Source organism: Haliotis rubra, unplaced genomic scaffold (assembly GCF_003918875.1).
Source record: "Haliotis rubra isolate DU_JTF1 unplaced genomic scaffold, ASM391887v1 Scf808, whole genome shotgun sequence".
NCBI lineage: Eukaryota > Metazoa > Mollusca > Gastropoda > Lepetellida > Haliotidae > Haliotis > Haliotis rubra.
Genome location: NW_025767533.1, coordinates 192,748 through 219,361, shown reverse-complemented (window position 1 = coordinate 219,361; position 26,614 = coordinate 192,748). Strand labels below are relative to the sequence as shown.

The following is a 26,614-nucleotide window of genomic DNA, read 5'->3' as shown; positions in this document are numbered from 1 at the left end:
ACCATATTCAGACAGCAGTGGCCTCTTACGTGGACTTTGTCTGTATCACACTCCCTGAACCGCATTGCTGTCCCCTCCTGCCGTTTCAGTTGTGCTAAGGCAGGTCTAGATATTCTCAATGGAACCTCTCATTTCAATGGGACGCCTTTAAATCAACATCTCTCTCTCTCTCTCTCTCTCTCTCTCTCTCTCTCTCTCTCACACACACACACACATATATATATATATATATATATATATATATATATATATATATATATATATATATCGAGTGACTATTAATCTTTAGTCTAACGATGGCTGTGTGAACAGACAGACCAATCCCTGGAGTGTTTTACTTTTAGCAATATTGGCGCGATATCACGGCGGGAGATACCAGAAATGAGCTTCACACAACCTACACACGTTGGGGATCGAACCCGGAATCGAATCGAGCGTAAGCTTTAACCACCAGTCTACATCATAGCCCAGAGATGAGGTTGCAAATAAAATGCACATTTGCCTGTAGATCGGAATAATGGTGCTTTTATCAAACAGAGCGTAGAGTTTTGTGTTCTATAAATATCGTATTGTTACTACTTATTCTGTCATTGATGGGCATTTTAAAAGTTGAGTTGATGAAGAATAATGACAATTATTATGGATATACAACTTCTTTATTCTGTGGAGGCGACGTTTCATCACTTGCTTGACAACGACATTAGAACCTATGTCGAAACGTCGCCTCCACACAATAAAAGAAGTTGTATATCCATAATAATTGTCATTATTCTTCTACTTATTCTTTGTTAAATTTGTTTTGCGGCTCACGGAATCTATTTGTGATATGAAGGTTACACGAAGTACGGCTTCCACGTGGACGAGAAGTAGGCCACGTAGTTCCGACACTTAAGATTAGAAGTGAATGAACAACATATTTTGACAAGAAAAGCAAGATTTATGGATGCCAACTTCTCTATTGTGAAAACACGACGTTTCGGATGCTTGCTCCTTCATCAGGCTCGATTTATCATCTGACGTAGGAGTAAGCATACACTCCGATGTCGTGTTATTGACAAAAAGATGTTGGCATCCATAAATCTTGTTTTTCTTAAGCATTCCACTTCTAAATGCCCTTCAAAGATTTGAACATATTTTGACGTTCACACGTTTCTTACGGGACTTGTTGTTATCACTGAATGACTACTTCCACATGAGATGATAAGCGGGAAAGGGATTTCTAAATACGTGTTTATAACGACACGGTAGCCGTGTCTGAATCTGTAGTCAACGTCGTGAAGATTTATTGACTTTAGAATGACTTTAGCATGGATCTCAGTATCATATTTATAACCTCCAGAGCTTCCACCGAATAAGTCCTGTGTACATATCTGAGATAAATGTTTGCCCCCTGCCTGTCCCTAACAGATCCCTTGCAGGTGTTACATATGTATGTTAACTAAACATTCAGGATCTTCGATCGCAAGGACGTTTGTCACTGATCTCCATGAGCTGATGTTTCGGTTAATAAAATTGTAATGGACAATCTTATATGTTATACACTGATTTTAATGGTTAAGGAACCTAGGCCCGTTTCAGAAAGCTATGGTAGCGCTACGACTATCGCCAATAACTCATGTATAACGGTTTAACATCACTGTGTCCCATCTGCTGCAAGGTAGAATCACTCCGATTGAATAATATGCAGATGCAGTATCACGCATTGTTGGTGTATAAGTGAAGTGGAGTATGATGTTGTATGTATTAGAATTTAAAGGTGTCATGTATCATGTGTGAATGTTATATGCATTGTTTAATATGTTGGTGTATAAGTGAAATGGTGATGTACATGCGAGTATCATGTTTCATGTATCATGTGTGAATGTTATATGCATTGTTTAATTTGTTGGTGTATAAGTGAAATGGTGATGTACATGCGAGTATCATGTTTCATGTATCACGTGTGAATGTTATATGCATTGTTTAATTTGTTGGTGTATAAGTAAAATGGTGATGTACATGCGAGTATCATGTTTCATGTATCATGTGTGAATGTTATGTGCTGTGGTACAATAAATTTCAGAACATGATGTACTATTAGTCCCCCCATTGTCAGTTAGTTAACCACGGGTGACTGCTTCACACCCTGAAACAAAGTCGGAGGCACAGCGAGGTACCCCCGTTACGGTATAGGAGGTACAATTGCTACAGGAAAAGTTACGAGATCTTAGGCTTACGAGAGCTTTGTGATGATTTTAGAAGTGTTATGCCATTTTGCAATAATTTTGTGTGACTGTAAATGCCGCTGGACGTAAATTTCTTGGACATATTATATCATTAAACCAGCGGACCCAGTTACAAACGGTTGTCTCAACACAACTGTACGTATTCTCCTGCTTGTTTGCTTCACCGCTGTGAAGATGGGGTTAGATGAAATGGGGAATGATGCAGCTATTGTAGCGACACGACATGGGTGCACGCGTGACTAGCTAGCGCTGACTGATGTCGGTTTACTGTCTACCCGACTAGATTCCATGCAGTAGTTTACAGTGACGGACACCCTGCTCAGGCACGTGTACCCGAGTCTCCAGTGTTTCCAACCCCCAGGGTAACAAAATACACTATCGGCGTAAAACTAAACTCACTCACTCCACATATTTCATCAGGACTTGATCCAAATCCTGTGTGGTTTAAACAACACTGAAATACTTGGTTTCCCCTGTGACTAAACATTGTGATTACAAAAGACCTGTAACGTATTGAATGATCAAATAACATGTGACAATAGGTTGAAAGTAAAGTTGTTTTTTGAGTCGCTGCCTATTATTAGTACAGGCTATAATGTAGAAGATTTACGACCTGACGCTAAGCCTTGGGTTTACCGCAGGTCACAAGCTTTTGTTTGTGTGAGATAATGCATAATATGAACGACCCCTCTCTGAGAATACCCGTCGATTTCTCGGGATCTGTCCTCCATTGTAATAACAAAACAGACGCTAGTATTTTTTGCGCGTGTCCTTGAGTAGCCATTCGTTCCTTTCTTCGTTATACCAGAACACTTTAGTATGTAATCTGATCCTTATCATTACGTCACCGGCTGCTCGGTAACCCGGTGCAAACATGCCGGCACTTGACCATCTTACTATTCAAACACACAACTATATGTGACTGGAATCCAATGAATGTTTCTTGTCAGCACCAATACATTCACTATATACACCACCTGACATCTTAATCTGACTGCCAACAATCATGCTGTCAACATATTTGTAGTCCTTGCTCATGAAAATATTCCATTTCATTCACCATTTCGGTTATTACTAAAAGTTGCACACGGTTTCCATGGGAAACCAGACATGAACACGCGCGAGAATATAAAGTATCCTTCCCATGCACAGGTTGCTAAGGGTGAACCTGGTAGCTAACCAGCCAATATATACACATGGAAACAAGTATCGCAACATCACATAGTTTTCATATATCAGTATGTCACCATTAACCTAAGTAAAGGAACTTACCTAAACCTCAATTGCAATGTATCGTACTATCTGGACCTATGGACCCTCAAGGACTAATTGCAGGACAAATCGAAACTCAAAAGAACGTAAAAACACGACAAAAACATTGACTCATTAGAGCTAGTCGTATGACATTAACAACTGCGGCTGTTTTGAAGATTGTGACATACAATCCTCAAGAGAACAAATGCAATACATGTTCCAATACATCACGATTTTGTACTGGAGGATCTCCCTGACCCAAAATATCCCATTATATTCCGTTGTGCATATGTTTCGTCTAACTCAAGCTCAGCCATTAATCATGATCAAAAGACACCGACCTTTGTCCGACCAGTGGACCCTATGACGTCAAATTCCAATGACGTCGATGTTGACACCAAGGTACTTGTACTGAGGTTTGCTCTGGGGATAAATGGATAAGCCGTCTGCCTCTATACTTACCGTTGTAGACGTTTTCGGGCCGTTCTGTTGGAAAAAGCGGTGACGTGGAAGCCATTTAGTTTTAACACGTTGACGCAAACTCATGAAGTCTTGTGATTCTGAAAAGGGCTGTATCGTCCCTGGGTGTTGTCGCTCCTGGTCGACCTGAACGCTTGACTTCCCTTGACGTCATTCGTTCTCTGGCCAATCATCTGACAGTCGATGGATGACAACCAACATAGCTTGCATTACCTAGCAATGACATGCCATCATTCCGTACACCAATAATTTGCATTGAACTGTTGTCAGATGCACAGGCTCCTTATCTACTTATCAACCATGACGTCAAATGGTTTTCCACGTTATCGAGCTGTAAGAACAGTTTTCAGAAACTTGGTATTTGCTTAATGACGGGTACACGTATTGCAGGTGATGCTCATCTTTTATCGAAGCAGGTGCACATCTAAAATAATTGTATGATAAAAATCATACAAACATCACTATAATATGACTACAGCTGGCTCTGTGGGGTTACAAATCATAGGTGTTGTACATATATTCAACTAGGACTGATTGGTTTTAATTAGGAAGTTTCAAACGCTCTAAACAAATCGATCTGTAATAGCAGACTAAAATACTGACAGCCGATTCTTGAATTAATAGGTCACCTTGACAGTACTGCAGTCTATGTACATGGTCAATATCACTGTTTAATATCATAATGGTAGTAGTGTATGCAACATCAACATATTTGTTGATGCCTCCGTTTGTGTAAAATACAGCAGAGATCGGTTTATTGCATTTTTATATTTGTACTTGAACGTTCTTTCAAAAGAATATGTGAATAATTCATTTAGCATGCCCCCAATACTCTGGATTGAAACCAGTTTTCTTTGCATACGGTCTGAGTGGCCTAAAGTATTACTACCAAGTACCACCTAGTATTATTTTTAATTGGTCCACATATTCAGCATATTATCACATGACTTTATTGTGTTTGCAGCTACGCCGAAATATCACTTTCATTGTTATAAAGAAGGTGTACATGTTTACAATTATATCTCGGTTGATCATAAAAGCAAACTCTAACTGCAAATAGAGAGAGAGAGAGAGAGAGAGAGATACATACGTACGTACATACATACATACATACATATTTGCATGTATGCATGCGTGCGTGCGTGCGTGCGTGCGTATGTACATACATACATACATGCATACATACATACTCGGAGCCTGGTTTTTCCAATCACTAGTAACATCAGCTGCTGTTTACTTTACAAGCAGGGGCAAATTTGGAATACATGTAGCTACGTGATTCAACACTTCACGTGAACATACTGCTCGAACCCTTGACTGAAGACAGATCAGGGTGATAAAGGTATTGCCCGTGTAACGTTACAACCTGCCATTTCCCTTTTCCTTCGGATATTCTCCGAGAATACGCTATCGTTATCTGAAAAAGAAAAAAACCCCGAAAAAACGACCATGCCTGTCTGTAAGGTTGTCGTTGTTCAACTACGACACAGTGTTTCAAATATCCGGTTCACTGCAAGGGAGACACAGTGACGGGGTTGAGGGTGAGGGCCAGGGATACTGATTGCGGCTGTGGGCGAACACGAATTTGTATTTCCCTGAGGTAAGTGGTACTAACATGTAATATAAGCCTTATCAAGCCTTTTGTCCAGTTGGAGTGTCCTGCGATGTATTCGAGGTCTCGCCCATGAGTGCTTTTGGAGAACACGTAGCGTCATCACTATTGATTAACGTAACGCCTCATATGTCGGAATATGTTAGAGTATCATCGCTCTCAGTAATGAAATGTCCGTCCATACGTTTGTGTGTTGAGTATCAATTCAGTAATTGTCATCGAATGTCCGAATATGTGGTTGAGTATCAATTCAGTTACTGAAAGAACTTTTATATGGTTGTATCAATTCAGTAACTGTCCGTACGTGTATGTTGTTGAGTATCAATTCAGTAACTGTCCGAATGTGTATGTGGTTGAGTATCAATTCAGTAATTGTCCGTACGTTTATGTGGTTGAGTATCATATGGTTGAGTATCAATTTAGTAACTGTCCGTACGTGTATGTTGTTGAGTATCAATTCAGTAACTGTCCGTACGTGTATTTGGTTGAGTATCAATTCAGTAACTGTCCGTACGTGTATGTGGTTGAGTATCAATTCAGTAACTGTCCGTACGTGTATGTGGTTGAGTATCAATTCAGTAACTGTCCGTACGTGTATGTTGTTGAGTATCAATTCAGTAACTGTCCGAATGTGTATGTGGTTGAGTATCAATTCAGTAATTGTCCAAAATGTGTATGTGGTTGAGTATCAATTCAGTAATTGTCCAAATGTGTATGTGGTTGAGTATCAACTCAGTAACTGACCGTACGTGTATGTGGTTGAGTATCAATTCAGTAACTGTCCGTACGTGTATGTGGTTGAGTATCAATTCAGTAACTGTCCGTACGTGTATGTTGTTGAGTATCAATTGAGTAACTGTCCGAATGTGTATGTGGTTGAGTATCAATTCAGTAATTGTCCAAATGTGTATGTGGTTGAGTATCAATTCAGTAACTGACCGTACGTTTATATGGTTGAGTATCAATTCAGTAACTGTCCATACGTGTATGTGGTTGAGTATCAATTCAGTAACTGTCCGTACGTGTATGTTGTTGAGTATCAATTCAGTAATTGTCCGAATGTGTATGTGGTTGAGTATCAATTCAGTAACTGTCCGTACGTGTATGTGGTTGAGTATCAATTCAGTAACTGTCCGTACGTGTATATGGTTGAGTATCAATTCAGTAACTGTCCGTACGTGTATGTGGTTGAGTATCAATTCAGTAACTGTCCGTACGTGTATGTTGTTGAGTAACTGTCCGAATGTGTATGTGGTTGAGTAGTATCAATTCAGTAATTGTCCAAATGTGTATGTGGTTGAGTATCAACTCAGTAACTGACCGTACGTTTATATGGTTGAGTATCAATTCAGTAACTGTCCGTACGTGTATGTGGTTGAGTATCAATTCAGTAACTGTCCGTACGTGTATGTGGTTGAGTATCAATTCAGTAACTGTCCGAATGTGTATGTGGTTGAGTATCAATTCAGTAACTGTCCGAATGTGTATGTGGTTGAGTATCAATTCAGTAACTGTCCGTACGTGTATGTGGTTGAGTATCAATTCAGTAACTGTCCGTACGTTTATATGGTTGAGTATCAATTCAGTAACTGTCCGTACGTGTATGTGGTTGAGTATCAATTCAGTAACTGTCCGTACGTGTATGTGGTTGAGTATCATCAATTGAGTAACTGTCAATTGTCCATGTAATGTTGAGTATCAATTCAGTAACTGTCCGTATGTGTGGTTGAGTATCAACTCAGTAACTGACCGTACGTGTATGTGGTTGAGTATCAATTCAGTAACTGTTACGTGTATGTTGAGTATCAATTCAGTAACTGTCCGTAATTGTCCAAATGTGTATGTGGTATCAACTCAGTAACTGACCGTGTGTATGTGGTTGAGTATCATTCAGTAACTGTCCGTAATTGTTCAGTAATTGTCCGAATGTGTGGTTGAGTATCAACTCAGTAACTGTCCGTAATGTTTATGTGGTTGAGTATCAATTCAGTAACTGTCCATACGTGTATGTGGTTGAGTATCAATTCAGTAACTGTCCGTACGTGTATGTTATGTTTGAGTATCAATTCAGTAATTGTCCGTACGTGTGTATGTGGTTGAGTATCAATTCAGTAACTGTCCGTACGTTTATGTGGTTGAGTATCAATTCAGTAACTGTCCGTACGTGTATGTGGTTGAGTATCAATTCAGTAACTGTCCGTACGTGTATGTGGTTGAGTATCAATTCAGTAACTGTCCGTATGTGTATGTGTATGTGTAATTTGAGTTGATCAATTCAGTAACTGTCCGTACGTTTATATGTGGTTGAGTATCAATTCAGTAACTGTCCGTACGTGTATGTGGTTGAGTATCAATTCAGTAACTGTCCGTACGTGTATGTGGTTGAGTATCAATTGAGTAACTGTCCGAATGTGTATGTGGTTGAGTATCAATTCAGTAATTGTCCAAATGTGTATGTGGTTGAGTATCAACTCAGTAACTGACCGTACGTTTATATGGTTGAGTATCAATTCAGTAACTGTCCATACGTGTATGTGGTTGAGTATCAATTCAGTAACTGTCCGTACGTGTATGTTGTTGAGTATCAATTCAGTAATTGTCCGAATGTGTATGTGGTTGAGTATCAACTCAGTAACTGACCGTACGTTTATGTGGTTGAGTATCAATTCAGTAACTGTCCGAATGTGTATGTGGTTGAGTATCAATTCAGTAATTGTCCGTACGTTTATATGGTTGAGTATCAATTTAGTAACTGTCCGTACGTGTATGTGGTTGAGTATCAATTCAGTAACTGTCCGTACGTGTATGTTGTTGAGTATCAATTCAGTAACTGTCCGAATGTGTATGTGGTTGAGTATCAATTCAGTAATTGTCCAAATGTGTATGTGGTTGAGTATCAACTCAGTAACTGACCGTACGTTTATTTGGTTGAGTTTCAATTCAGTAACTGTCCGTACGTGTATGTGGTTGAGTATCAATTCAGTAACTGTCCGTACGTGTATGTGGTTGAGTATCAATTCAGTAACTGTCCGTACGTGTATGTTGTTGAGTATCAATTCAGTAACTGTCCGTATGTGTATGTGGTTGAGTATCAATTCAGTAACTGTCCGAATGTGTATGTGGTTGAGTATCAACTCAGTAACTGACCGTACGTTTATATGGTTGAGTATCAATTCAGTAACTGTCCATACGTGTATGTGGTTGAGTATCAATTCAGTAACTGTCCGTACGTGTATGTTGTTGAGTATCAATTCAGTAATTGTCCGAATGTGTATGTGGTTGAGTATCAATTCAGTAACTGTCCGAATGTGTATGTGGTTGAGTATCAATTCAGTAATTGTCCAAATGTGTATGTGGTTGAGTATCAACTCAGTAACTGACCGTACGTTTATATGGTTGAGTATCAATTCAGTAACTGTCCATACGTGTATGTGGTTGAGTATCAATTCAGTAACTGTCCGTACGTGTATGTTGTTGAGTATCAATTCAGTAATTGTCCGAATGTGTATGTGGTTGAGTATCAACTCAGTAACTGACCGTACGTTTATGTGGTTGAGTATCAATTCAGTAACTGTCCGAATGTGTATGTGGTTGAGTATCAATTCAGTAATTGTCCGTACGTTTATATGGTTGAGTATCAATTTAGTAACTGTCCGTACGTGTATGTGGTTGAGTATCAATTCAGTAACTGTCCGTACGTGTATGTTGTTGAGTATCAATTGAGTAACTGTCCGAATGTGTATGTGGTTGAGTATCAATTCAGTAATTGTCCAAATGTGTATGTGGTTGAGTATCAACTCAGTAACTGACCGTACGTTTATTTGGTTGAGTATCAATTCAGTAACTGTCCGTACGTGTATGTGGTTGAGTATCAATTCAGTAACTGTCCGTAAGTGTATGTGGTTGAGTATCAATTCAGTAACTGTCCGTACGTGTATGTGGTTGAGTATCAATTCAGTAACTGTCCGAATGTGTATGTGGTTGAGTATCAATTCAGTAATTGTCCAAATGTGTATGTGGTTGAGTATCAACTCAGTAACTGACCGTACGTTTATATGGTTGAGTATCAATTCAGTAACTGTCCATACGTGTATGTGGTTGAGTATCAATTCAGTAACTGTCCGTACGTGTATGTTGTTGAGTATCAATTCAGTAATTGTCCGAATGTGTATGTGGTTGAGTATCAACTCAGTAACTGACCGTACGTTTATGTGGTTGAGTATCAATTCAGTAACTGTCCGAATGTGTATGTGGTTGAGTATCAATTCAGTAACTGTCCGTACGTTTATATGGTTGAGTATCAATTTAGTAACTGTCGGTACGTGTATGTGGTTGAGTATCAATTCAGTAACTGTCCATACGTGTATGTGGTTGAGTATCAATTCAGTAACTATCTGTCTGTTTATATGGTTGAGTATGAATTCAGTAACTATCCGAACTTCTATTTGGTTGAGTACCAATTCAGTAACTGACCGTACGTGTATGTGGTTGAGTATCAATTCAGTAACTGTTCGTACATGTATGTGGTTGAGTATCAGTTCAGTAACTCTCCGTACATGTATGTGGTTGAGTATCAGTTCAGTAACTATCCGGACGTGTATGTGGTTGAGTATCAATTCAGTAATTGTCCGTACGTGTATGTGGTTGAGTATCAGTTCAGTAACATGCCTGACAACATTCGGTCCGGTTCATCAGATGGCTGAGGCTCATTTCGCAGCCTGGCGTCTTTTCGTTCGTTCGGTTGGATGGTTGAGTATTACTTCAGTGATATGAAACGGGTGTGATACATGTACACACGTGTTCTCAGCCGAAGACGTTAAACGGTTATTCATGACCACCAACGATGGTATGTTTGCATGTACATGTCATCGCAAATGACTTAATAAAGGGAACATTTACATTTTGAAATGTGGTTCAGTACCTTGTGTTATGAGACAACTGAATTGCGTTTGAAGTGGTTTGGAAATGATTAATACTTCGCTTCAATGCACTCAGTAACAATTCCAAACACAATTACACAGCAAACAACATTCCTTTTCAAAAGCGCACTCAGCCTTGTGATCCGTGGAGATCTGGGTTAGAATTGGTCTTCAGTAACCCATGCTTGTCGTAAGAGGCGACAAACGGGGTCGGGTGGTCAGGCTCGCTGATTTGGTTGACACATGTCATCGTATCCCAGTTGCGTAGATCGATGTTCATGATGTTGATCACTGGATTGTCTGGTCCAGACTCGATTATTTACAGACCGCCGCCATGTAGCTGGAATATTGCTGGGTGGGGTCTTAAACAAAAAACACAAACAACAACATCCATTGGTCAGGTCTGAACCATGTGATCGTGTGTATGAATCCAGGTTTAATCTGATGGTTTTTTTGGACTTTTTAGCATCATACGCTACTGCGTTAAACCTAACTCAACTCACTCAGCTCATCCCTTTTCGGTACCTTGGTAAAATAATATTTACATTCGAATGAGCATTATAATTCAGAACGTTACTTGACGTGGTACGTTCCAGCATTGTGATAATGTACTTAGCGATATATGCTGAACCGTCGTTCCCTCGTTCGATTATGTCCAGACAAACGGAAAGCAATGATTCAAGTACGACTTTCGAAACTGATACTTATCAACCTTCCTACAGAACCAGGGCAAACAAATTGTTGATGAACACACACATTGTATCGTGTTGATTCCCTCTTTGAAACGCTAACGCTAATAAATCTCCACGTACTAAATTATGAAGTCAGCACATGAATACAATTTTACTGACACGGAATTTGATTTACAATCATAAAATGCAACACAGTGGGTCAAGTACATCACACGACCAATAAATAACAAGCCCTTTACAAACGTCAGTCACTTATGAATGTCCAGAATTTGTTCCAATAACTTGTCATGAATGACCTCGCTACATGTTACCAGTCCTTGTGTCTAGCTGGGACCAGAAACGACTCGGGACGGACATTTTGTTCTGTTTTTCGAGGGATGAATATAGTTCCAGTTACAATGTAAGACATGTTATATTTGGTAATACACATTCCATGTTAAAGGTCACATGCAACGTAAAACACAACTTTGCAGATTCTGATACCTTTCGGTATGGACTTACCGAAACAAAGCGTCAAAAATGCAAATTCAACTTATAAAGTTGAAAAATAACGCGATGAAAAAAAACGCGCGAAATCGGAGTTCAAACGTTTCGCTAATTTTCCCCCGACTTTTCTGGGGAACACGGGTTTCAACAGCTGGGCTGCGCTCATAGCACGTGCACAGTGAAATAGGTTCGCGCAACTTGGAAGCGGGCTGTCTGGTGAATACTCGGTGAAGGCTTTGGTGTGAGCTATTTTCATAATGTTTTGTTGATATCTCACAGGCGCGAGCTTTTTATATGTTATGACAGTAAATAAACTGTTAATATAATTTCATTTGTCTATTTCACCACACGTTCTTCTTAACGAGTCACTTTCTCAGTTCGATACTTAAAAGCAATGTCATTATTTAGCGTTGACACAATTTCTAGCTGTGATATAGATATGTCGATGTCACAGACAAAACTCAATGTCTTGTTTTATTGACACCTGTGTGTCTGCCTGCCTGTCTGCTAATGACAATATTCAATACACAACTGCGATCACTGACCACATGCAATTTTAACTTAACACCAATCAGGCTATACACCATAAACAAAACGCATTGATTTATGGCCCGAGTTCGGTCTCTGTCACATTATGTAATTACACAGACAGGCAGGTGTGATACTTGAACACATGACATGTTATGATGTCTGTTGATTGCAAAATGTTATACACAAAAAAATGAGCATGTATTTACAAAACCCAACATCTCTATATATACACACACAATGAGCCGTGAAGCCGGCATCTGCTAATGAACCAGCCGTTACACTTGAGTGCACACCCACCCGCTCTGACTGGGTTCGGTATCCGGCTACTTCGTTTCGAGGGAGGTAAACCCAAGTACAAAATATTGCACTTTTGATTTGCGATTATACGCTTATAATTTTGTTTATTTGTTTTTTCATAATCAGCAATGCATATTATATGTCATGAAGAAGTGATAATTGTGTTTTAATTATGTTTGATTTTTTTGGTTGCATGTGACCTTTAAGTACAGATCCTAGCACTGTTGTTGGGTTGAGTCCCATCCGAGATTCGAACCCACACAATTCCAGTTACAATCATCAGTCATTAATGTCCTATAAAGTCTCACATGTATTCATGATGCAATTAGTCGAGATGGCTCTACAGTTGCAGCGAGTTTCATTATAATCTCGGTAGCATACGAGATATTTCCTTTATATTACTTTACTAACAAGCATCAGCATCTATGCTCTTGTACACAGCAAGCGCGCCACTGTGGCGTTCTATGTTATCATGACCCCTTGATTGTTTCGATCGGTTTTAGATCGCTGTCGCATGGCAGGAACACTGCGCTAATGGTAGAGCAAGTACCCTTTGTCATCACTGATATTCAGTGGAACGATCATATAATTGTTGCCGCTGTTTTGTATTTTACATCCATTGGAATATGCTTTAACGGATAATCGAGACTGGTTATTCACTGGCATTGATGTGTTGTTTATATATATGTTCAATTGGTGTGTTTCAGGAGCCTGTTGAAAACTACAATTGGATCATAATCAACACTAATGACTCTTTTGGTTGGTATCTGAGTTACCTGTTTCTAATTTTCCTTGCTGATAATATTCATATTCATATTATTATTGTTACGACGATAAAGGCTCAATTCAGCATGAATTAGCATAGATTAGTTTAGCAAAATTCTTCCAAATGGAACCTTTTGACTGGAACGGTTTATACTCTGACAATCTGACATGGCGGTAAATCAGAAACATCCTGCCAGTTCATTGCTACGAAAGTCTAAGTTGCAACCTTTGTAGCATAACGTATTTTCCCCTTTACTTCGAATAATTTCTCTTTGCTTCGAGTATTTTCTCATTACTTCAACTTTCGTTAAAAACATGAAATTTCGGGTATTTTCTCCGATTATTTTCTCGTTGCTTCGAGTATCTTCTCGTCATTTCAAATATTTTTTGGAAATTTCGAGTATTTTCCTTGGTCGCTCGGCCATCACACCAGCATGGGAAAATAAATGTTAAATTTGGCGAGTGGATTTCTTTTCCAGAAATTGCAATTTATAATTCCACAACCTTAAAGGATTTCTAAAAAGGTTAAACACTATGCATTTTTATTACATAATGCCATTCAAACATGAATATATACCATATCTGCACCATCCATTTACGAAAAATAGTCGTAAAAATCATAAATATGGACCAAAACTAAAACCACTGTAGCCCCGCCCACTCGTATGCATATTTTGTATTTTTTGCGGTCTGCCGTCTGTGGGTGTGACGTCATACCCGAGAGTCCGCTCAGTGTGTTGACATTTCAGTAGCGAATACGCCATCGAGTTGAAAGTGACACAAAGCGCAATATTTTGAATGAAACGTTGTTGTGATTATGTATTAGAAACTGACAACTGCACTTCGAATTTTGATGATTATTCAACTGCGTAAACAACACGGATGTATCGATACATTTCCTGAGAAATTCTGTTTGACAAGAGGAAGGGCATAGATTGTTTACTGTCGTCGTGCGGATTTTGTGAACACCTCCAAGCATGGTCATCTGTGTTCGTTACACTTTTTGAAGAAGTGCTATGAAAGAGACCTAACCTTTGACGAAATATGGATACGAATAGGCAAAACTTAAACTTTACAAGAATGCTCTATATCGGTCAATCCTTTCGACATTCCATACAAACACAGAGGCCGAAATGTCAACTTGGAACTGAGACCAAGAGAGTTGCATTCCGGACGCTACATTGGTTGCAGGTGAGTGTTAAGATGTAGTTGTTTTGGAGCAACATAAACACTCCAGTAGCTAGCTATATAAAGCAATAGTTAATGAAAAAGTACGTCATAATTTGCGCTCATGTCCTATTTTCGATCAGAGGTATATTTTCACAGCCACTGTCACTGTTACTCAGTAGGGCCAAGTCATCTATTTCCCGAGACGGGTGTGTTGTGGTGTGAGTGTGTGTGGAGGAATTAAGATGGGTGTGTGCATGGACAAATGAGAACTTGCAACATATGGTTGCATTGGTGAGAGACAGCACATAATTATTAAAACATAATTAAAAATGAGTCATATCAGATAATTATCCACCAGGGACTGGTCCCCTACCGTGTAAAAATGGTATTTGAATTGTGTGTGTGCGTGTGTGTTAGGGTATGATTAAAATGTTGACTCTCACACTTTATCTCTTTAAGGCAATGTACAATAAATAAGACGAAAATGACTGCTCTGCACTGGCATAAAACTTAGGTATTTATGGACCCCTTGTAAAAACATCATGGAAGCTGTATATATAGGTAACTTTAAACCACTTTCAAAAATAGGAAACCAGGGAAATATGTTCATTCAGATAATGTATTTCTTTGTGGGTTTTGTTTTTGGCAAATGTAAAAATGCTACTTTAATGCTATTTTTTAGGATGTACATGGCAGCATTTCACATCAATGAAAACAGCCTAAATACCCTAGAAGTGACCAAGACTTGAGAACCAAAGTAGGCAATCAGCTACCCCTAGGCCTAAACCAAGAGGTCAAGCCATTGAACAAGAAACCAACAGGTGGTAAATATAATTCAGACAATCAATAATTATTTGTTGAACTGGTGCAATCCATTTTGAAAAAACCCACTGTTCCTATTGCTGCATATTTCCCCCTAACTAATGAGTCAACACTCGGTTTTGTTTGCAAAGACACTGGTTTTTAATCCTTATATCTATTTTTCCTCTCAGCATTTGTTAAGACAAAAGTACTTACTTTTTTAGTGCAGATTTCAAAGAAAATTATTATTATGGTTGCCAAAACAAAATATACTGAAATTGTGTTACAAAATGTAATTCAATGTAAAATTTATTCACAGAGTATGTGGAATTCCTACTCAGGGCCATTCTTGAGAGAAGAAAGTTTCCTTACTACAGACTTGCAGGACACAACAGCCTATTTTTCCAGGATATTCTGCTAGACACTTTCATTTATTACTAGTAAACAGGAACTGGTGAATTCTCAGACATCAAGATATAATAAAATCATGTATATGTGTCTAGGGTGTGAACTGAAACCAGTTGTGCCTGATGTCTTAAGATCTATTGTATTCGTCTGTTTGAATCCTGGGACTTGTTCAGATGGTAAATGTTTCCAAATTGCAGTCACCACTGTGTCACATGGTGTTATTGGAGATCTTGTTTTCTTAGGCTTTTACCAGTCCATCCAGTTAATTCACACGCACGTCTTTGCCTTCATGATGTTGGTGTACACACTGTATTCATTATTTTGTCATAAATAGTTTGTATGCAAATAAATTATTTGTTTTAATTTTTGTGTGCTGGTTTCTTGATTTGATTGATGGTCTTTCTTTGGGACTGATCACACTTTACACATTACTACTAGAACACAATGAAGGCTTTTCTTTTCACTAGCTGACAGTTACAGAGAAAGATAAGGATTTGTCAGTTCTATTTTTTTTTGTATGTATATTTATTTATTATATCTATTATCAGCTGTTAAGGAGGTTACAGGTCTTTATCATTTTACATTTTATGTATGTTTTGCAGATTTATATGACTAAGTATCACAACATATAACCAATGCTTTACACGTGTATGGAAATTGAAAATGTAATAAAACTGATGTTTGATTTACCATATCGATCAGAGATGATACACCGACTTCTCCGAAAACAATTCTCTACAATACAGTAGTGAGATCGAACTTATCGACTTCCGTAACGGTACATATTTCATAGGAAAGATTATCACTATACTAAAACCTTTACAGATAAATTTAATCAGAAGACACATTTTATGAAATAGAGCTGAAAATTACTCAATAACCTTCATAAATCATGAACCTCGAACGTAACTATTATAGTGTTTACCTTCCCATACAGAGGTATACCGGAAGACAGGCTCAGCACAATGATCGAACATTGCCGTTATCATGACTGCAAATTTTACCGTGACCGCGGAAAAATGAATTCAGTATCTAACCAGATTTCCATGAACGTGTGATAGGCAAGTGACTTTCATACCAGTCTGCAGTAGGTCTATTCAAAACATAGTCATATCGGGATCGTCCCACGGCTGTATGTTGTCAACTGGTGCAATCGTCGTCAGTATTCCTGTCGGTCTTGCCGCTAGAAATACTTTCAAATTGAAAAGGTATGTGATATTATCTGTATCTAGTATGCCATCCAATTCCAGGGTTGACTTCGTGGATTGATTTATTTGCTAAACTGGAAGCAGACCTCAGTAAGCGAACAGGCTCGGTACCACTGTATTTTCCGTGTGTTGATGTAGCGACTCTCGGGTATGACGTCACGGGACCACGTGACCATCTACCCCATTATCTTGCGTAATCGTGAAATGCTGTCGAGGGAGGTACGTTTTATATTCCTAATACAAGCTGTATAATGAAATATTACCGTTTTAACTGTATTTTGTGATTATTGTATATACCCAGGGGTTCATTAAGAGCGAAAATAAACAATGTGAAGAGACCTTTTTAAAAATCCTTTAAGCAGTAAGTTCATTCAAGTGGATACAAAATAAAATAGACAACCGATTAATATGATGAAAGTATGATTTATATTGTGGTAACTTATAACTGACGAAAACACATATTTTTTCAACGGCCCCTCAAAAGCAAACAAATGTGATCCTATTGAACTAATAACAAAATCATGGCCTTTCAATAATAAGGTTCTTACAGGCAACGAGCGAGCGTACCGACTGTTACCGGAATAGCAGTAAACCCTTATCACCGTTTTACTTCTTACGCACTACAGGAAAGATGTTTCAAGACTTTGGCCATGAGGTTTTGAACTGATTTTACCTATGGAGTCTCTGAATGGATCACTACAAAAGGATCAGTTCCTGGAGCAGTAGACGTAGATCATTTTGGGAACATTTTTAAACACATCAAAGAGAGGTAGCGGTTAATAAGAGAGGAAATAAACACAAGACCGAAGAAGCCTTTGTATCATCAACGCTTAGTGGGAATTTAAAAGCGGCGTGAATTTCATCACTTCATCTGTCCGGCAGGTATTCTATGGGTACAGGAACTTCATGATCAGTTGCTGAATCTATGTTTTGTTCAAATATGACCTTTGACGATTAAATACTAGCGGAAAGATGTTCTTGTGCATCAGTAACTATAAAGGAAAACAATACATTAACTCAAACCAAAGAACGATTTTGCAGCGGAACAATGTGTTGAGACAGATTCAACACATGTACACTTTATCTCTGGCTGTGAGAAAAGTGGGCTGAGTTTGCAAGTCAGGAGTGCTTTCGACCACCATAAGAAATTCCCAAGGTCGACAACGTATATAACTGCGGTCTGTAAATAGTCGAGTGGGATCAACATCATGAGCATCGATCTATCAAATGCGTTACGATGACATGTGTCAACCAGGTGGGCAGGCTTGACCACCACCAGATCACGTTAGTCGTAGCTTAGCCTTCCTGAAGACCAAGTCTCACAGGTATCATTCATTTTGTTAGGTTGCACCCTGAATGAACCCTGAATGTGTGACACATTCCCTGCTCAATTAGATGTATGCATATATAGACGGTGCAATTTCAGGTTCATCATGGTTAATTATGACAAAGTGATTGTATCTAACCAATCCATGGTAAATATATTTTGATGTGAAGTTTTATGGTACACAAAATTTCTTTCCGCTAGTATCTTTATGTGCATAGTTAAATACCTTTACCTGTGATATTTGTTTAACATGTTACTGGGTTGTGTAATGTACAGGTGAAAAGATTTGTACTATTATGCATAATGTTTGCATGGAATCAGGGGTATGGTTCTTAAAAACACAGGAACAAGGCATATCGTATAGTACGCCCTATCACTGCAGAAGCTACTGTATGTACGATGTTAATATGATATGAACATCCCCAACTTTGGAATTACTTTGTAAGATATTTATTTTGAATTAACATTTAACACGCTGATGTTATCAAAAAGGGTTCGCTGCTAAATGCATGATACATGTATGGCATACTTTGAGTGAGTGAGTGAGTATGGTTTTACGCAACTTTTAGCAATATTCCAGAAAAATCGCGGCGGGGAACACCAGAGATAGGCTTCACACATTACACTCATGTGGGGTTTCGAACCCGGGTCTTCGGCGTGACGAGCGAACGCTTTAACCACTAGCCTACCCCACCGCCCCGCATACTTTGAAGATCAATCTTTGGATATATGTTTAGATATCTGTGTTCAATTATCGCTTAACCAAGTAAACCAGTGCTCGGGTATTAATAAGTCTGAGACACGGTTCACATTAGGCCCATGACAAGATTTTCCTCTGTGGATTTGGTAAATAGTCAGTAAACAATCACTAAATCACGTAAGTGGCTGTTACATCAAAGCCTAGTGTAGGACTGCAGAATGCAACAACGGGATATATCACAGTACACGGACACTTTAATCGCTTGACAGACATCTCTTCATACACCAACCTGTATTGTTATCAAACATTTCTTGGTATGTTTTGTCTTCAGCAGGTGTTGATACTCCTTGGATGTGTTGCAGTCACGAGGCTTGTTGAGAAAACTACATCGATCAACTGTGCATCATCAACAGCACGCAACGGCATCAACAGCTATAGTACCGATTGTACATGGCCACAGAGAAGAAACTTAAGGAGTGAACTTATGAGATTCAAGAGAAATCCAACGTTCAAGGACGCACTTCTCTACAATATCCCCCAAAAGAGGGACAAGTTTAGAAAAAAACTTGAAAGAGACTTTGGGGTGCTATCGATCAGACAACCTAGGACGACATATATGTTTGATGATCCAACGAAAAGGTGCACGGGGTATTGGCACGAAGACTATTTCGACATATGTCGTAAAATGGATGTTTTGACGTACAGTAGGTGGCGATATCCGCGACGCATGCATGAATACAAATGTTGTCCAGCGCCGAAAGACCAGGGAGGCCATTGCAGGCCCGTCACCATTCCTATACACGTCCTACAGGTCATCGACAGACATTGTCCGTGCGTTGTATGGGATTTCTATTTTAAAACTGTAGGGTGTTCGTATGAACCTGATAATTCAACAAGTTTCCGGAATACGACCTAGGCTTGTGCACTCGATATAAAGACGTCTTGCCTTGTGGCTGAGCTGCTTAGTAGTAGGCCTAACAATAGTGTTTGGATGTAATTATTGGGAGCTTACAGTTGACAAGCTCAGAAGAATCGAAAGGAACGAGTTTCCAGAAGGATGTTTTTGTGTGACGTTGCTAATGACACATCTACAATGTGAACTGTTTGTCAGAGGTCGACCTAATGACTTAAAACCTCAGACTGATATATCACAATCGATATGTGAATTGTGTTTCGTTCCAACACGCTGTACCCAGCCGATACTACAGGTACAATGTGCAACAGTTGCATACCATATAACACTGCCTCACGACAACTAATATTCTACAATGTCGTGAATACTCCGATACGTTCCCTGGTAGTGCAGGAATTACGCCGACCAAACCACACGGTTATTGCTCCCCCGAAGACACTGTGGCAATATCGACCCTGATCGATGAATGGTCGAGATTTATCGTGCATGCAAACGAACTCGCAAACCAAGAACGCCGGTGTTAGGTTGTTAGGTTGATGATGGACATTTTAAGGAGCCACCTATCACTGGAATGACTATTAATTGCACTGGTTGACATAACATCTATCGTATGAGAGAAAGTTGAAGGGTATTCAAGATCGGACACATCATGTAATATATTCGTGTGCTGGCTACCTATAAGCCAAATAAACGAGAGATGCAAATCTCAGCAGGTACGGGTTCCATTGCAAGGGATGTTAAGGTCCGATAAAGTCACATGATACAATATCAATTTTACGAAAAGGTATTAGTGACACATACCTTTGTGCTAATTACCTATACCTTCGTACATAGTGGCCAATTCTTCGGGCACATCAACCATGACACCCTTCAATCATTTACTAAATCCTTGGCAAAGTGGGCACTTCGATGGCTAGAGTACACATAAGATAACCAACGAATAAAACTGTCGCTGAATTTTAATTCGCTGAATCAAATCTAACGTTATATGTCAGTTTATATCCACGTGCACATGCACACGTATGTCAGTATGCCCCAACATCAATGTGCAGCTGCACACATGCACCTCTTCACCTGCGTATTGACACTCACATTTAGGCATACACATAGATACATATTCATCAACCAAGCCCCAAACGTACACACAAACCTGTTTTTCATGATTTTGAATAAGTGCATATCGTCCCTGTGATTTTACTAATTCAAACATGCGTGCAACAATAACACAATGAATCAGGGTGTTGGTCATGGTGAACTACTTGATTACTCCAGGTAAACATTGAGTTGTATCCTGGCACATGTATTTTACCACAATGCTGTCTACACAGAGCTGCAAAGTTTTGTCAGTCATACATTCACTTTTGCAAGCATGGAGAGTATCGGTTTCGCGAAGTTCAAATATGAACGTAGACCTTGCGTTTGTGTTCATTTAAACGTTCAGTTTGTTTGTACAAACACATTGTAATTTTACTGTAACATATAGGACATCTCATTTGCAGATTGTTGCCCTCCATATAGCTGTTTCATGTTACAATGTTTTCTATCAAGTGTGTATTCCATGAAAAAGGTGAATAATTTGCCGAATAACTGTCTCATTTCATGTTATTGTTTCCAATAAAAGATGTTTAAGGAATCACATTTTTCGTTATGTGTACTTTAAGAAGTGACGTTTACCTTGAAACGGCATGTATTGAATGTTTTGCCTTCACTCTGTCTATGGAAATCTTCTTTGACCTCACAGGAGGTGAATGCTAATTTTGGACTTGTGTTTGTTTACAAGCTTAAGGATAGGCCGCTGCAAGAAAAATCTTTCACTGTCCCTATATTTTACAAGCATTCAAGATTGAAGGGATTCGTAGATGTATTGTGTATTTACTCGTGCTTGGAATTCCCAAGAATACAGTCACGTAAAAAACGTATGGACAGCTAAATTTGTCGTTAATTGGCCTAAGAGTGTCAGTTTCGCGGTCATGTGACCGACCTCTTGTCTAGTGGAAACGCAGTAGTTCATGTAAACGTTTCATTTTACAAACTAAATAATAACAAAAAACATAATTGAAAAATATTAAAAATTTAAGTTGGTATATCGGATTTGATAATTATATTCCACATGAAACCTTGATTAATGGCGAAGCAGATGTGTATATGGTTCCTGGGGCGGTGGGGTAGCCTAATGGTCAAAGCGTTCGCTCGTCACGCCGAAGACCCGGGTTCGAAACCCCACATGGGCACAATGTGTGAAGCCCATTTCTTGTGTCACCCTCCGTGATGTTGCTGGAATATTGCTAAAAGCGGCGTAAAACCAAACTCAGTCAGTCAGTCAGTATATGGTTCCTTTAAATACTTGGTTTTAGCGTTTACGCTCAATACCAGCAAAAAGTTAGAAGTCATCACACAAAATGCTTCTTCTTCTAGATCAATCAATGCTCTTTCAGTCTGGGTACAGAGCTCATGATGCCACATGTTCTCACTTCTGTTGCTCTTCAGTATGGAAAATAATATAAACGTTTGAAAGAACATTTGGAATACCACACATCGTACAAAGAATCCTCGATAACATTTGATTCGTAAATTACCCGACTGTAAAACATTTTTTTTAAAATACAGTCAGATATAACTGCCATGTTGCATGTTGCTGTAGTAAGTCCTATTCGTAAGAATATATTATCTCTTCATAGTCCTGTAAAACAGGTATCTGGGGTATGTTAAACATTGGAAGCATTACAAGCATTACACATAAACAACAAAAGAGTATAGGAATCAATATAGGTAATATCATCCTGAATGATAAGTGGTACAACTTGAATATCCTTCAAGGTGACGAAATATCATAACCCACTCACTCATGTTTCAGATTCGAATGCTGGTCATCCATTTTGTCAGTTTGGTCTGGATTAACAGTCTAACAAATGGGAAGACCTACGTCGTGAATAAACGCCTATGCAATAGGCCAAATAAAAGACATTTGCATAAAAGACTGGTAAACTTTACGAAAAGTATACCCTATCTGCTACTGTACACCATCCCCGAGGTGAGGACACGAGCGAAATGGTACAAGCAGAAAGATCGCTTTCCTGAAACGATACCCAAAACTTTTGGTTTGGTGGAAAACATCAACAGAGACTCGGAGCCTTGTGTTAAATCTATTTTGTTAGAAGTCAATAGGCTAAGATATCCTTCAAAACAAACTTTTATTCAGTGCAGGAAACGCAATAAAGAGCTTGCGGGTTCATGTAACCTGGTGAAAATACCGGTAGCAGTTCTGAGGGTTATGTACCCGTGGGATGAAGATAGAGAGTGCGTGTATGTTCCGTATGTTGAGATGAGGACTGTTGGCTGTTCTTGGCAGCCATCTGATCCCGTGCCAGTAAGTAATTACACAAAAACCCCGAAAAGATGATGCCATCAAGTCCATCACACAATGTGAGGTGTAGAATCAGACTTCAAAGTTTGGGATTGAACCATTACTATCAGGTTTGAAGTTTTACATTTTCGCTTGACAAGGAGGATGTACAGCGATATGTGAACAACAGTGTCAACCACCATTAACCATTATAGACGGACGGCAGTGGTGCTTACAGATTAAAACACGGAAATCGCCGATGTTCTCGTGTAATATTGCCGGAGCTTCCAGATACTTTTCCAAACCGTGAAAGTAACGGCAGCAGAGTATGACCATCACCTGCACCTGCTACATTGCCACAGACTTCGAGGTAGCTGCCCAACGAACTTCTCAACAAGTGTTCCAGTGCCAGCTGAGGGGATGCCTGCTCCACTTCAGACAGGCCATATGGCGCAGCGTACAACGCTTTGGTCTCCAAACCTGGTTCCACAACGTACCATCTGTGAATCTGGTTGTGAGACTGGCATCTGCTTTGCTTCTTGTACGATTGTGTGACGAGTTGTGGCTGAGTGCTCTGGACGAAGCAGATCTCGGTGATCCAGCAGTACTCAACTTCACGACAACGTGACGGAGCCGTAGGTGGAGAGTGTGGGTCGAGTCACATAGAACCACTTCAATACCAGTGGTGCCAACAACCATCCATGGTGAAGGCTGGCACAGCAAGATGAGTAAGATGGGGACATCACATCCCACTATCTTCTCATTCATAAAATGAGCAGAGTAGCACAGAGGTTATTGTTACTTAGATCACATCAGGTGGCCGTTTGCCTCCTTGTAAGAGGAAGTACCGTGCTCTTGAAGATCTGCTTGAACTGATCTCCGGCGCCAGAACCCCGGTGGAATATGTTGACCTTTGTGTTACATCTGATTAGACTGTAGATATCAATGTTAATGTGAATAAGCTTGTGTTATATAATGTTTGCGTGAAACTTGTACATATGCTTTGTTGATATTCTGAAAAGCAAATGAAACATCACTTTTCAAACCAAATGCAAAATTTTGTTCTTACAAGGTAGTGCTTTTATTATGATTGTACAGTTTTGTTAACATGTTTTTCAATCCAAATTGACAGTTATTCAAACATGCGTTTTCTGATGAAAAAGCATTTCGACCAAACGCACCTAAGAAAGCAGACGTGGTAAAAGGTTCCGTATGACATTTGTGAAAATGAAAATGCACGTGCTTATTGTGATAAACCTACCAATAAAAAGCGAGTACCAGACTCGACTGAAATCATTCTTGTGCTGACACAATCGCCATACCACGACTTGGGAGAGATCAGAGGAACCAAGCCTCGCAAAGACATGAGGGCCTGTGGCCTTGGGACCATTGCACGTGCCCACGCTGCCAGAGCAACGCTGAACTTCCTAAGACAACATGGCATCCAAACCCTACAATGGCCTGCACTCAGTCCGGATTTTTAGTATGTACCCAAGTGCCTATGGCTTTCATCAGCCGGCTAATTCATTCCATGTACAGAAGGTGCAACGCCGTCATTGATGTCCATGGGGGCCACACACGATACTGACTGATATCCTAATGGTACCATTTTTGTCTGAACTCTAAATGTGATTCCCGAAAATGTGTTAATAATAATTGTTAGGTTTGAACTCAATCCGCTGTTTTGATTGTTAATTAGAGCGAATTAAAGTGTGTGGTCTAAGAAGACTCTATCGGTGTGGCGTGTCTTTTGCGGTTCAGTATATCTTTTTGCATTGATCTTGTCCAGTAAATATTACCTCAGAATGATATTGTCCTTTTTTCATATTTCATGCCAGTGGACTGCAGTGAATTTCCATATACACACACATACCTAACCAAAACAGTCAACCACATTAGATGAAACAGTCTATAACAAAAATTCATTGAACTGTATCCTCTAATTCAGGGTGGTGGCAAACCGAGACTAAACCAATATTTTTAGATGAGTCGTTTCTAGGCGCTTCTGGACAAACACAAATTCATTAAACTTTTCCCAATGACCACTATTGTGTTCTTAAACTGTTATTTTTCAAACCGTCCACTGAAGTGAATCCGTCGGTAAATCCAAAGAACGGCATATTTTAATGGTACGTCCGGAGTACTAATATGAATTTTATCATAATTTATCCTTCTGCATTAAACTTGATCTTCGACCTCGGAGTTGAAACGACTTTGACAAAAAATATAGTTGAAGCCGACGGAGACGAAGTCCTCGATAAACAGACGAAATCACTTAGATCCTCACTTAGATCCGATGGATTCTCCAGAAATATGGCATCATGTGGTAACGTAGGGTTCGGCGAAAGCAGTGAAGAACGGTGAGCTTTCGGAACAGATCGACAAACGTTTTAGATGACGACAGTCTGACTGGCTTTAGACACCCCTTTTCTCTTGGCACGTGACGTACGTTGATAGACAGCAAAGTCGCCATTGTCCAAGAGACGATGGCTACAACGACCAGACAAACTTCACAGTCCCAAGCAGTCAGTATACGCCATGTGAAGAGAAAATACGCTGAGAAAATACGTTTGTAGTTTGAGCAGACCTTCTGTTCATGTTATTCTCATCTTTCTCCATGCTTCGTCTCATTACCTGTAAGTTAGTAATAGATGTTATAACATCACCACCACAGAGGAAAATGTCTCTCTGAAAGGGCTTCCGCTGAGAGCCACGAGGTCAGCCAAGGAAAGACGCACGTTTTGCAAGGAATTCCTGTGACTGCCTACAGCAATTGCTGGGCTTTGGGTGTGCTCTTGCAAGGTGATACTGGACGCTGGAAGCTTTTGTCAGGGTCGTTTGAAGTCATCGTTCGAGGAGCAATGGAAAGTACAAACATGAGATTAGTGAGAGAATGTGAGAGAAGTATTACTAATGTACAAGTTATTGTAAAAGTTTTCAAATTACCACGTTAAGGATACAAAACTATACTTAGTGTTCACATGAGATGTATTCGTCAAACAGTCGCCTTACATGATCCAGGTATCATTCTCACTGTGTCCATTTTATTTGGGGTTTACATGATACGTAAACGAGTGTACACACACTCTTACCACACCATCATCCCGACATCTACAGATGCACCGTGGTCATTACGAAGACTTAGATTGCAGACAGGCGAACCTCACACATTTCGGCAAAGCGCCACCCAGCCACAAGCAGTATTATTCAAGCAAGAGGACGTAAGGCACCAGGTCAAGAGCTCCCTAAACATATTGTCTTAATGTCCTATACATAGAGACGTTATCTACTGGGATATCCGTCCTATAACACATCCTTTCTAAGTAAACTTCAGTTGACATTTGCTTTGAAAACAATTCCATTACATGTCATGAAAAAAATACATATCGCCAACGTATTGTTACCCGGCTCGTTATGGGATAATAAGTTTTAATCCTTAAAATAGCATGTATAATTCCTTAAAGTCAATGATCAGTCAAGGAG

The 26,614-nt window shown here is 39.4% G+C and overlaps 1 long non-coding RNA gene across 8 annotated transcripts in view; it reads left to right on the top strand.

Annotated features, from left to right (window-relative positions):
* Positions 1–21,421, top strand: part of LOC124261754 — a 44,179-nt gene extending 22,758 nt beyond the window's left edge. For 3 of the 8 annotated variants that reach the window (XR_006894413.1, XR_006894410.1, XR_006894417.1), the window contains 2 exons: positions 13,204–13,255; positions 19,207–21,421. This is a non-coding gene — a long non-coding RNA (uncharacterized LOC124261754). Of the gene's footprint in view, positions 1–5,276; positions 5,560–13,203; positions 13,256–17,474; positions 17,742–19,206 lie in introns of those variants that run through there. The other 5 variants (XR_006894411.1, XR_006894412.1, XR_006894418.1 and 2 more) reach the window with 4 other exon arrangements.
* The last annotated feature ends 5,193 nt before the right edge of the window (positions 21,422–26,614 follow it).